Source organism: Mustela putorius, unplaced genomic scaffold (genome assembly GCF_011764305.1).
Source record: "Mustela putorius furo isolate JIRA1106 unplaced genomic scaffold, ASM1176430v1.1 tig00003901_pilon_pilon_pilon, whole genome shotgun sequence".
Taxonomy (NCBI): domain Eukaryota; kingdom Metazoa; phylum Chordata; class Mammalia; order Carnivora; family Mustelidae; genus Mustela; species Mustela putorius.
This window is the reverse complement of record NW_025422049.1, coordinates 7,823,896-7,836,918: the sequence shown is the minus strand read 5'-3', so window position 1 is coordinate 7,836,918 and position 13,023 is coordinate 7,823,896. Positions and strand designations below refer to the sequence as shown.

Here is a 13,023-nt window from a genome sequence, read left to right as displayed (position 1 = left end):
AAACTTACAAAAAGAAATTAGTTAAGGGATACACAAAATAAAATGATGTAAGATATGACATCACTTACATAAAATGTGGAGGGAGGTGAAAATGTAGATTGTGTTCAAACTTAGCTTAACAATCAACTTCATATAGACTGCCAGATGCACAGGATGTTATATACCAACCTCATAGTAACCAGAAACCTATAACAGATACACAAAAGATAAAGAGAAAGGAATCCAAGCACAGCACTAAAGAAAGTCATCATACCACAAGACAAGAGAGCCAGAAAGGAACATAGAAGAACTATACAATAACCAGAAAACAATTAACAAAATCAAAGTAAGTACATACTTATCAATAACTAGTTTAAATGTAAATAGATGGGGCGCCTGGTGGCTCAGTGGGTTAAGCCTCTGCCTTCAGCTCAGGTCATGATCTCAGGGTCCTGGGATCGAGGCCCACATCGGGTTCTCTGCTCAGCGGGGAGCCTGCTTCCCTCTCTCTACCTGCTGCTCTGCCTACTTGTGATCTATATCTCTCTGTCAAATAAATAAAATAAAATCTTTTTAAAAATGTGAATAGATTACAAGTTCTATCAAAAGGCATAGGGTGACTGAATGGGTAGAAAAAACAAGACCCATCTATATGCTGCCTACAGCTGACTAATTTTAGACCTAAAGACACCTGGAGAATGAAAGTGAAGAGATGTAAAAAAAATTTCATGAAAACAGAAGCCAGCTGGGGTAGCAATACTTCTATCAGACAAAATAGGCTTTGAAAGAAGGAGTGTGTTAAGAGACAGGGTATTACGTAATGATAAACGGATCAGTTGAATAAGTAGATGTAACCATCTACTTATGTACCTAACATCTGTACACCTAACATAGGAATACCTAAATATATAAAGCAAACATTAACGACATAAAGGGAAAATTGGCAGTAATAATAGGGGACTTTAATGCCCCACTTATATCAGTGGACAGATCATCCAGACAGAAAATGAGTAAGAAAATAGTCACTTCAGATGACACATTAGACCAGGGAGACTTAACAGATACATACAGAACATTCCATCCAAAAGCAGCGGAATACACATTATTTTCAAGAACACTTGGAACATTTCCCAGGATAGATCACATTTTAGGCCACAAAACAAGTTTCATTAAATTTAAGGAGATAGAAATAATATCAAACAGATCTTTTAAAAAACAAACAGACTCATAAATACTGAGAACAAACTGATGCTTGCCAGAGAGGAGGTGGGGGGCGGGGAATGGGTGGAATGGGTAGAGGGGATTAAGAGGGGAAAATTCCAGTTATAAAATAAGTGTTGGGACACCTGGTTGGCTTAATCAGTTCAGTGTCTGCCTTCGGCTCATGGATCGAGTCCTGCATCGGTCTTCTTGCTCAGCGGGGAGTCTGCTTCACGCTCTGCCTGCTGTTCCCCCTGCTTATGCGCACTCGCTCTCTTCCTCTCCTCTGACAAATAAGTAAATAAAAATCTTTTGAAAAATAACAAATGTCATGGGGATGAAAAGTATGGCATTAGGAATATAGTTAATCATATTAATAACTTTGTATGGTGACTGATGGTTAATACACATATCATGGTGAACATTTTGTAATGTTTGGAAATGTTAGATCACTACGTTGTACATCTGAAGCTAATAGGATATTATTTGTCAATTGTATTTCAATTAAGAAACGTTTCAATAAGGTGCTTCTCGCTGCACAGTGTTAAGTAGCGAGGTTGGTTTTGTGCCCAGAGTCCATCTGCCTCACACTCACGTGGCTGGCCCTTCCAGGATCTGTTTGCTGAGAGGCCCCTGGCTGGAAATCGATCAGCCTTATAAAGCTGTTCTGGGTGTTGGCAGCCTGCTGCTGCTAGGCCCTCCATAAGGATGGATGCTGGGAAGGAAACTCAACTTCTGAGTCCAGTGACTGCATTTCTCATACTGGATGCCAGGCTGGGTCTGCATTCCTTTCCATCCTACACCATGCCCCCTGGTTGGTCCTGGTCTCCTGTCCCAGAAGCCAAGGACCTGGGCATCCTTCTGCTTTTCCATCCGCAGAGGCTGCGAAGGCAGGCTGCAGGCTGAACACATGATGACCCTCCCTCTTCACCGTTCTAGCTCTGCCTCCACTCAGTGCTCTCCTCCTCCAAGCCAGCACCGTACCTTATAGGCAGAGGTGGTCATTCCCTGAATAGGGGGAAAATGGAAGCCAGTGGGCCATGCTGGGGGGTGACTGCCGGGGACCTTTGGGGCCTGATGATCCAATGGGGCAGGACAGGGTCTGAGGGTGGCCAGTTGCTGCAGGAGTCAGGAGCCTAGGTCAGGACTCTTGTGCTCCCCTTCCAGAGGCCACTGGCTGCCCACTGTGACAGAGAGAGGGTTGCCGGCACCCTGTACCGTGAGCTGCTGGAGTTGCGGGCTGAGCTTGCGGCGTGGTGCTCCTCGGAGCAAATAGGTTTTCACAGGAAAAGAAAGTGGAGGGGATGGGAAGCACTGAGTATATGGAGCACTTCCTCGCAGGCCCCGCTTAGTGGTCGAAGCTTACGTGATACCAGCTAGCTGCTGACTGGGTGCCCCACTTTTAAGTACACCTGTGTTTCCATTATGCCCAGAGGAAGTGAGCTGGTTGCTTTCCTGGCCGTCCATGGGAAAGGGTTATGAGCCAGTTTCAGAGACGGCCTTCTCCATGCCAGCCATCCCTTTAAAGGATGGGTTCTGATTTCAGAGCGTTACTACTCAACAGGCATTACAAGGCATCACAGAGGTAGTGAAATTGAAGCCCGGTTAGGGGAAATCCTTGGCCAAGGTCAAACAGTGAGTTAAAGACACAGCTACATACATTCATTCACTCATTCATCCATTTATGTTTTCATCAGGCACTGTTTCCATAGCTGTTGTGTGCCGGGCACCGTGTTAAGACACTGGCGGTGTAGCAGTGCTGAGACCAGCCAGGCCCTGCCCTCCTGGATTCCCTGGTCCCCAGTACAGAGAAGTGAATGTGCTGATGACCATTTAGATTTCTGGGATTGGGGGTCAAGGATCAAACAAGTCTCTATAGACCAGTCTGCCTGTACTTCCAGCCTCCTCTCCCCACTCAGTCCCTGGGTTCTGGTCACCCGGGCCTTCAAAACACACCAGCCTCACCGCCACCGTGGGTCCTTTGCACTGGGCTCTCCTCTCTGCCCAAATGCTGTTCCTGTACGGCTTTGCATGGCTGCCACCTCCATAGCATTCGTGACTCTGCTTGGATGCCCCCCCTCAAAGCCCTCTCTGAGCCCCTGACTTAAAAGCCCCCACCCCCGCAGTGTTGGGTCCTTTGCGCTCTTGTTTCATTTCTGGCTCCCTCCTAGAGCCCAGCGCTCAGCACTTCAATGTGCCTGGCGCATCGTAAGTGCTCGTGTCTGCCAGGGGTCTTAAAGGCTCAGGGATTCCTCTTCCGTGAGGCCTCTGAGCACCTCAGGTTTGAAATCTTTAAAGAGGGCAAACACTCTCCTTTTACAAATAGTACACGGAGTTGCAGCGAGAGGCAGTAACTGCTGGAATCCCTAAAGTTGCTACCCGAGTCTTGGGGACATCGGAGCCAGTCCTTTGGACGTTTCTTCTCACTGCGCTGAGACCCGAAGAGGCTCTTCTGCCCCAAGGACTCTGAGTTCGAAAACAGCAGATTCTCCGTTTTTGTTAAACGGGGCGGATCTTTGCCTTTGTTTCTGAAAGATCGCTTTGCTGGATGGTTGATAGTTTCGTGCATTTTGAGCACCTTGAATGCTGTCCCCTTCCATCAGATGGACCGTTTGTGCACCAGCTCCCCACGGTCATCGTTCGCCGGCTGTTCCTGGGAACACTGAACTCCCGGCACTTCCAGCCTTCCCAGCACAGGCAGAGGGGCCTCAGTCCACAGAGGAAACAGGGGGCAGGTGGATGCCGGACCAAGTGCGTACGGCTGGGGAGATGTGCTAGGACACACACGTCCCCTGCTGTAGATGACCTGCCACGCTGACACAGCAGCAGGGCCATGCTCTGGGCCCAAATTCGTGTGAAGGCCAATTCCATGTTCTTAGCCTCTTCTTGATTCCACGAGTGGAGAGATTGGCCAAGAATAGCAGAAGTTTGCTAGAGGATTTGTCCAGATTACTTACCTGCACTGTTTCTCATTTACATATTCCACAGATTGTTAGGGACACGGGCTCTGGTGCCTGTCCTATGGTCAGGCTTTCAGGTCACAAAGCTGAACCAGGCATGTTTCCTACCCTCAAGTTAAATGTGTTTGCTGCTTAGATGGCCGTCTAAGAGGATAAGCCCACACTTTGTTCCCCATCATATCTGTGCTAACTAGGGAGTCCTTCCTGGAGGAGGTGTTGGCCAAGCACTGGAGAGGACCTTTGGGGGCATCAAGCCTATTCATCGCACGTTATGGACGTTATGGGTGAGGGAACACAGGACTGTAGCAGAGGAATGGCCTGCAGAAGAGGGCAGGGGCGTTCCAGAGGCCAGCCTCCGAGTGGCTGTGTCCTCCCTTGGGCTTTGGTCACTGTCCCCGGTTGCAGCCCCTTCACCCTGTCCGGGAGCTCTTTCCTTCAAAGGGCTGCTGACTCCAAGCCTCTTCTCAGAGCCTCAGCACCGGGCCATTTTACCTTAAGCAATGTCAGCAGCCTCTCCTGAGAGGACTGCATATCCTGCTGTGGGAGGAGGTGTGCGTGTACACCTCCGGCTGGGAGCGCGAGAGGGCATCTTAAGGTTTGCTGAGTTGCTTTTTCTCCTTTGGATTTACATAGTCCTCAGTTGAGTCCTGGAGGGGAAATGAGCCATAATGGAGAAAAGGTTTAGAAAAAAAAAAAGAATTTATTTTCTATTTCCAAACCCTACAGCCTGAATTTCTCCAAGAAACTATTTACAGATGCTTTCTACCCCCACACAGCTTTTGCAACTGTAACAGGTCTGTCTTGCGGGGATATGGACCTAATGACCTATAACACAACCCATTGTGGGTATTTGGCCAGTGGTACATTCGAACTCCCCTGAGAGGAGTTGTTACAGTGACCTACCTGGTCTACTCGATCTGGCTCTGCAGGGGGCCTTCCCCCGTCATCCAGTCCATTCCCTTCATTCGCCAGATAAGGAGTGAGGCCCAGGGCCTCTGAGGGACCTACTCAAGGACTCAAGAGAGCTTCCAGAGGGGCTCCTGGGTGGCTCAGTGTGTTAAAGCCTCTGCCTTCGGCTCAGGTCATGGTCTCAGGGTCCTGGGATCGAGCCTGGCATTGGGCTCTCTGCTCAGCAGGGAGCCTGCTTCCACCTCTCTCTCTCTCTCTCTCTCTCTCTCTCTCTGCCTGCCTCTTTGCCTACTTATGATTTCTGCCTGTCAAATAAATAAATAAATAGTCTTTTTTAAAAAAAGAGAGCGAGCGAGCTCCCAGAGCTCAACAGAGAGAAGGCCAGCTTCTGGGCGGCCTTGTCCTCCTTTCTGTTTGTAAGGTCATTCCATCTTTTGGGCAACACGCTCAAGTTCACAGCCAAGTTCCTATCCTAAGCACTTACTACACTGTCCTACCCAGAACTCTTTCACTTAAAGGGGGGAAGACTCAAGGCCAGTCCCCCAGTCAGGTGCAGAACCCTTTGGCCTCTCAGAAATGTAAACACCTCCCCTGCAGGGCTGCAGGGGCTCCAGGAGTTGGTTCTTGCCAGCCTGGAGAGCCTTGCAATCTGTACTCTCCCTGCTAAAGGCCGAACGTCCCACCACAGCTCTAGTTTCTCCCTGTCTTCTTGCGAATAAACCTGTTTGCCAACTGGTACTACACTTGACCAGCCACCAGCTATGCACTAAGGGTGAACCGACTTTCTTAGAAAAGTGGGCCAATAGCTTGGAAACTGTTCTACTGATATCTTAGAACCCAGAAAAACAAGACTCCTGAAAGCGTGTTCTGTCTTGTTATATAAAGAGACGTGAGAGATTTCAGATTCAGGCATAGATGGCATAATTAGTACCCCTGTCCCCCTCCAAAGCACAGCCCCCAGACAAAACTAGGGCTCTTATGAGAACTGCAGAGTTGGGGCATAATTTTCTATTTCAAGGCCAAGAATCTTGGTTTAGGAAAAATAATGGAGATAAGGCAGAGAATAAGGATTCTCTGTCCGGTACCCCTTGAATTAGGGAGACCAAAAAAAAAAAAAAAAAAAAAAAAACCTAGAGAAGAAAGAAATGCTTGGCAATAGCTGAGCCCAGACCTGTTGGGGCTGGGGACATTGGTGGTTAGGGAGGGCTGACAGGTATGTACTCCCCTGGCAAGGAAGCCAGTGGGGCACTGGGAGGTAGCTCTAACCAGCTGGGCTTTACAAAAGAAAACCTAAAAGGGGAAACATTCATTTGTAAATTCAGATTGATATGTAAATTAGCCCCTAACAGCTCCTTCCAAAGTCCCCATCACAGGGCCAAAAATCGAGTTACCTATATTTAACTCCACAGGCTGTCCTAAGAGGTTTTATTGTGATTAAAATATTCATGAAGAATGAGGGAAAATCGGGACCGAGAGGAAGTTTTGCAATGTGATTTTCCCAGCCTAGGTCACCAAGCGTAACACCCAAGAAACACAAAAAGATGCCTGCATTTCTTCACCTTAATCAGAAGGAATTCTCAAAGATTGTCTTGTGAATTCCATGGACATCAAAATCTCATCTCCAGTAAGGAGCCAGACAGAAATATTAAAAGGTGCTAAACTGGTTCTTCTGCTATTTATTTAATATAAAAACTTGGACTTTGGAATCTCACCATGGCCAAATTTGTTAGGTGAATAGACGCTATAGTCTTGAAACATTGCTTAACTCTCCCACTCTGGTGAGTGTTCCGGGTTTATTCATTCTGAGCTGGAAGCAAGGAGGTTAGCTACCCGCCCCCCCCCAAGCCCCATGGATCCTGGCAACATGTGGGGTGTGAAGGGATGAGGAGGTCATCTTCACAGTCATTGAGTTGCTGTCCAAGAGTTGCAACCACAGCCAAGGCCATAAATCGTGGTCCGTTCACCTCACTGTGCTCTTCCTCACCCTGCGAAACGTGGGAATGATGCAGTCCATAGGCAAAATAAAAACGATGCTTTGAATAACTCCGTTAACACCCTCCTGATATTTCAGGCACCCTGCACAAATGGGCATATTCTCTCTCCTAACTGGTCGCCTTGTAATATTGTACATCAGTCTCTCAACTAGATAGAATCACATGGGCTCCTTGGTTGCTCAGTCAGGTAAGCATCTGACTCTTCATTTCAGCTCCGGTCATGGTCTCAGGGTCATGGCATGGAGCCCTGTGACTGGCTTGGTGCTGCGGGTGGAGCCTTCTTGGGATTTTCTCCCTTTACCTCTGTATCCCCCCCGCCATTAAAAAAAAAAAAAATAGAATCACACTAGAAGAGAACTTCCATTCACCATGATCATGCACTTATTGCAGGAAAAGGCAGATATCCAAGAAAATCATTTTTACTTTGCTAAGTCCTGTTGTTTTTTAAGCTGTTGTTGGCATTGTGTTTTGTTTCGTATACTGTTTAGAGGAAATCACAGGGGTTGAGCACACAGTCTAATAGCTTTCATGTTTTCCAGCTACAGTCATGGCAATGAAGTCTGATCTCTGGAATGATGTCTCTTAGACACTACAACCTCACGGCAATTCCTCAGAACATGCCATACTCATTTCTGACCCCCCATCTTTGCTTGTGCTGTTCCCATTCCAAACCCTTCCTCGTCTAGCTCAGTCATCTGGGTCTTGCCTATGTTCTCACATTTTCTGCCTCCTTTCACTCACCTCTTTCCTCTTCGTTCAATTTCTCAACCTTAACCGCCCAGTTGTCTCCCCTCCCCGAACCCTATAGGCCTGAAGCATAGATCACTCATTAAGAGACAACAGCTGTAACATGGTCTCCCATAGAAAACTGTTTTGTGGGTGTCATACTTATGTTCCCTACCTGCACAGTGAGCACTTGAATTTTCAGATGGGGTGACATACATTTTTCTTTCCCCATTTGAAGCCGGGGTGGTGCTTTACCTGTAGTAAAAAAAAATGAGCAGTGATTATAATAACAGCCGAAACTTTTGGCAGGCTTACTGTGTGCCAAGTGTCGTGCTGAGCAATATGCATGAATCAGGGTTATTGCTATTTTGCAAATGAGAAAGCAAAGACAGGAGAGGGTAATAATTTGCCCAGATCACGGAGCTGACGAGTGGCACAGTGGAATTTATCCATCACATATTCTGTTCGGTTTGCTAGACTCTGAGAAGAAAATGGCTTCATGAATATTTTCACATATCTTTTGTTTTTAAATATTTATTTATTTGTTTTAGAGAGAGAGCACACAGCCGTACGTTGAGGGTAGGGGCAGAGGGAGAGGGAGAAAGAGAATCTTCAGCAGACTCCCCACCGAGCACCGAGTCCAACATGGGACTGGATACCATGACCCTGAGATCACAACCTGAGCCAAAATCAAGAGTTGGACGCTTCACCGACTGAGCCACCCAGGGGCCCCCAAAATTGTTGTTTTTTTTTAAGAAGAGAAAGAAAGCCATCTCCCTTTCCTGAGTGGAAGTCAGTCTAGGAACACACAATGTCATTGCAGTTTGGAAATCAAACACATTAAAAAGCAAGATAAGATCAAAGCTTGAATATGACCAACATCTCTGCTCATTTGAATTTAACATTTCCAAGGTAGGCCTATTTTGATGACTCTTTCAGTTTATTGGTATGGCTTAACTAACAAAATATAAAAACTAACTCGTGGATTATTTCCTTTAATTTCATATACCTGTATTCAGAAGTTGAGTTCTTTCTAGAAACAACTAGAACAAAAAACATTTTCCCCATTGAACGCAAACTGGTGCAGCCACTGTGGAAAACAGAATGGAGATTCCTCAAAAAGTTAAAAGTAGAACTACCGTATATATGATCCAGTAATTGCACTATTGGATATTTACCCAAAGAATAAAAGACACTAATTTGAAAGGCTATATGTACCCCTATGTTTATTGTAGCATTATTTATAATAACCAAATTAACTCAAGTGTCAAGAAACAACTCAAGTGTCCATCAGAAGATGTGGTGTACACACCCACACACACACACACAGTGGAGTATCATTCAGCCATAAATATGATGAAATCTTGCCATCTGTGACAACATGGATAGAACCAGGGGTATTATTTTTTTTTTCCCCATTTTTTATGTTTTTATTTTTAATTGAAGAATAGTTGACATATAATGTTAGATCAGTTTCAGATGTAAAATATATGATTTGACAGTTCTATGCATTACCTAGTGCTCACCACGGTGAATATAGATACCATCTGTCACCATACATTATTATTTTTTTTAATATAATTTTTTATTCTTTATAAACATGTATTTTTATCCCCAGTGGTACAGGTCTGTGAATCACCAGGTTTACACACTTCACAGCACTCACCAAAGCACATACCCTCCCCAATATCCATAATACCACCACCTTTTCCCAAACCCCCTCCCCCCAGCAACCCTCAGTTTGTTTTGTGAGATTAAGAGTCACTTATGGTTTGTCTCCCTCCCAATCCCATCTTCCTTCATTTATTCTTCTCGTACCCACTTAAGCCCCCATGTTGCAACACCACTTCCTCATATCAGGGAGATCATATGATAGTTGTCTTTCTCCGCAGAACCAGGGGTATTATGATAAGTGAAATAAGTCTAATTCAGAGAAAGACAAATGCTATAGGATTTCACTCATATGTTGAATTTAGGAAACAAAATAAACAAAGGGAAAAAGAAGAGACAAACCAAAAATCAGGCTCTTTAACTCTAGAGAGCAGATGGTTACCAGAGGGGAGGTGGTTGGGCGGATGGGGGAAGCAAGTGAAAGGGATTAAGAGTACACTTACCATGATGAGCACTGAGTAATGTATAGAATTATTGAATCACTATATTGTGCACCTGAAACTAATATAACACTGCATGTTAATTATACTGGAATTTTAAAAATTAAACATAAATAAATAATTTTTTTAAAAAGCAAAAAAAATCATTTTTTTCTTTCATTATCCTATGATACTTTTTTTTAAAGATTTATTCATTTATTTATTTGACAGACAGAGATCACAGTAAGCAGAGAGACAGGCAGAGAGAGAGGAGGAAGCAGGCTCCCCGCTGAGCAGAGAGCCTGATGTGGGCCTCGATCCCAGGACTCTGGGATCATGACCTGAGCCAAAGGCAGAGGCTTTAACCCACTGAGCCACCCAGGTGCCCCTATGATACATTTTGATGTTTGTTAATGTCATATATACCAGTAGCTACTCTGATATACCCCCTCTGTTCCACTGATAAGTAGTGCCCTTTTGAGCCAGCATTAGTCTTAACTATTAGTGTTTCGTGTTTTGTTCTAATAAATATGTGGTCAGTTCAATCTCTTACATACTTACTATTCTTTTGTTTCTTGCTTATTTTTCCATTTTAATTGAAATTGTGTTAAAATCAGAAAATTATCTGGAGCAAATGGTCATACGTACATATATGCTGTCTTTCCATCCAAGAGCTTATCTGTAGTGAATCATTTTGCAAATAACACCTCCAGCTTGGAGGGCTGGACCAGGATGGAGAGGAGTGATAAGCCTTGCCCCTGGTATGTATTACCGGTCCTTATTTGCCAGTCACTGGATTAAGGGCTCAGTATCTGTTAGGCCATTTCCTTCTCACAACAGATACTAATATTTTCATATTAGATTTCAGAAAACAAGAGGCGAAGAGCATTAATCTGCCCCAGACTCAAACCCATATTCTGTCGGCATTGCTTAAATCTCTCAGTGGTCCCTAATCTCCCTTTAGCAACGGGGTCCAATTCTCTTTGTAACATTCAGTAGCTAAGTGAATGTTGTGCAGAAGCTTCTCTTTACACTGACCTAGTTAATTTATTTATATTTATTTATTTACAGATTTTATTTATTTAACTGAGAGGGAGAAAGAAAGCACAAGCAGGGGAACAGCAGGCAGAGCAAGCAGAGGGAGAAGCAGGCTCCTTGCCGATCGAGGAGCGGGATGTGGGACCAGGATCCTAGGATTATGACCTGAGCTGAAGGCATCTGCTTAACCGACTGAGCCACCCAGGTGTCCCTACACTGACCTCATTTTGCTCAGACCTTAACCTCCTTTCTCTAGGAGGCCTGGTCTTGGTCCCTTTCTTTCTGACATCCAGAACATAGAAGACAGCCTTCTGGAACTCAGTTGCTTCCATTTGATAGAGTCTGTATCACTCTGTCCACTCCTGCCCACCCATTTTTGTCCTTCTGCCAGCATCTCATCCATCTGTAAAACACTTGGGGATCAGGAGATGTTCGGAAAACATCAAAAAGGGGGCGCCTGGGTGGCTCAGTCGATTAAGCATCTGACTTTGGTTCAGGTCGTAATCTCAGGGTTCTGGATGGAGCTCACCCAGGAGCCTGCTTCTCCCTCTTCCTGTGTCACTCCCCACGGTCATGCTCTCTCTGTTTCTTGATTAATTAAATATTAAATCCTTAAAAAAAAAAACTATTGTGGTGATGTTACCACAGGTATATGCATATGTCCAAAATTGAAATGTGTACTTTAAATATGTGCGTTTTTATGATTAAGTATACCTTAAAGAGGCTGAAAGAAAGCAACCAAAGTTTTTAGTAAATTTGGTAAGCTTTGGTGAATTAAGTCATATGGTAACTCGATCCTTCAAAGAATGGCCCACTTGTTGACTTGGTCATTCTGTGACTCAGCTTTTGGTGACATGGCTCTCGATGAACTGACTTGGAGACCAATCTGTGCCTTCTAATACCAAGCAAATGACGTAGGATTTTTATCCACAGATAGATCCTCTTGAGAACTTCCTGGTGGAAACCAGTGCTCTATCATGAGAAGGAAAATTCTGGGATTTTATCTTCACATAACTGTGGGAACAAATCACTCTTGACTTTCCCTGGACTTTTCTAGTTCCTTTCGCCCCTTACCTTCCTAGTAACAGGCGAATTGGGCAGAAGGGGTGGGGTGTAGGGGTCTAGGAAGGTTTGGGGTCTGGGTGGTCATGGGGAGAATGACGCAGGTCCTCTGTGCATCCTGCTCTTCACAATCCCTGGTATGTGTTAGGAGCAGCGGCTGCTAGAGGAGGCCCCCCCTCCTCCCGCCACAAGCCCCTGACGTCTTTGTCTTTCTGCATCTTTCTGCGTATGTTCCCCAGAGTTCCCAGAAGGAAAGCTAATGAGTGCTGCCATGGCAACCACTTTAGCCAGGCAGGAAGTAAAGCTGTGACATTTCTGCCTGCTTGGGCTCTGTCAGGGAGGGGGAAGTAGGAGACAGTTGAGGGGACAGTGTGATTGGTCCTGGTAACTATCTGATCTCAGTAAGAGGACCGTTCTGTAATGTTCAGACCCTGTTTCTTTCCAGCAGGAGACTTGCAGAGCTTGGAGGGCTGGACCAGGATGGAGAGGAGTGATAAGCCTTGCCCCTGGTATGTATTACCGGTCCTTATTTGCCAGTCACTGGGTTAAGGGCTCAGTATCTGTTAGGCCATTTCCTTCTCACAACAGATACTAATATTTTCATATTAGATTTCAGAAAACAAGAGGCGAAGAGCATTAATCTGCCCCAGACTCAAACCCAGAGCTTCTGTGCTTTTTGCTTGGCTATTCCCAGATTCTGAGATCAGGGCCTCTGTTGTATGCTTGATGGTTTCCTTTAAAGGTACCTTTTACGGGGACACCTGGCTGGTTCAGTCAGTAGAGCATGCAGCTCTTGGTCTCAGGGTGATGAATTCAAGCCTCGTGTTGGGTTAAAAAAAAAAAAGTCTATTCAAAAAAGCCTTAAAAATAAGGATCTCTTTTACGAAACACAGATGACAGAGAGTATACAATAATGGTTATCAACTCAGAATCAGGAACAATTTACGTAGCACTTTTTTTTCCCCAAATTCCCTTGCCTAAAATGGGGATAACAATGATGCCTATTGAATAGGATTTTTATGACGATAAAATCAAGTGGTTTATTAAAAGATTAAGAACACCTGG

General features: G+C 45.0%; 1 long non-coding RNA gene across 2 annotated transcripts in view; it reads left to right on the top strand.

Moving 5' to 3' along the window:
- Nucleotides 1–13,023, top strand: part of LOC101673799 — a 62,821-nt gene that overhangs the window by 35,668 nt on the left and 14,130 nt on the right. The window contains exon 2 of one of the 2 annotated variants that reach the window (XR_001181043.2): nucleotides 12,407–12,467. This is a non-coding gene — a long non-coding RNA (uncharacterized LOC101673799). Of the gene's footprint in view, nucleotides 1–12,403; nucleotides 12,468–13,023 lie in introns of both variants that reach the window. The other variant, XR_001181042.2, reaches the window with a different exon arrangement.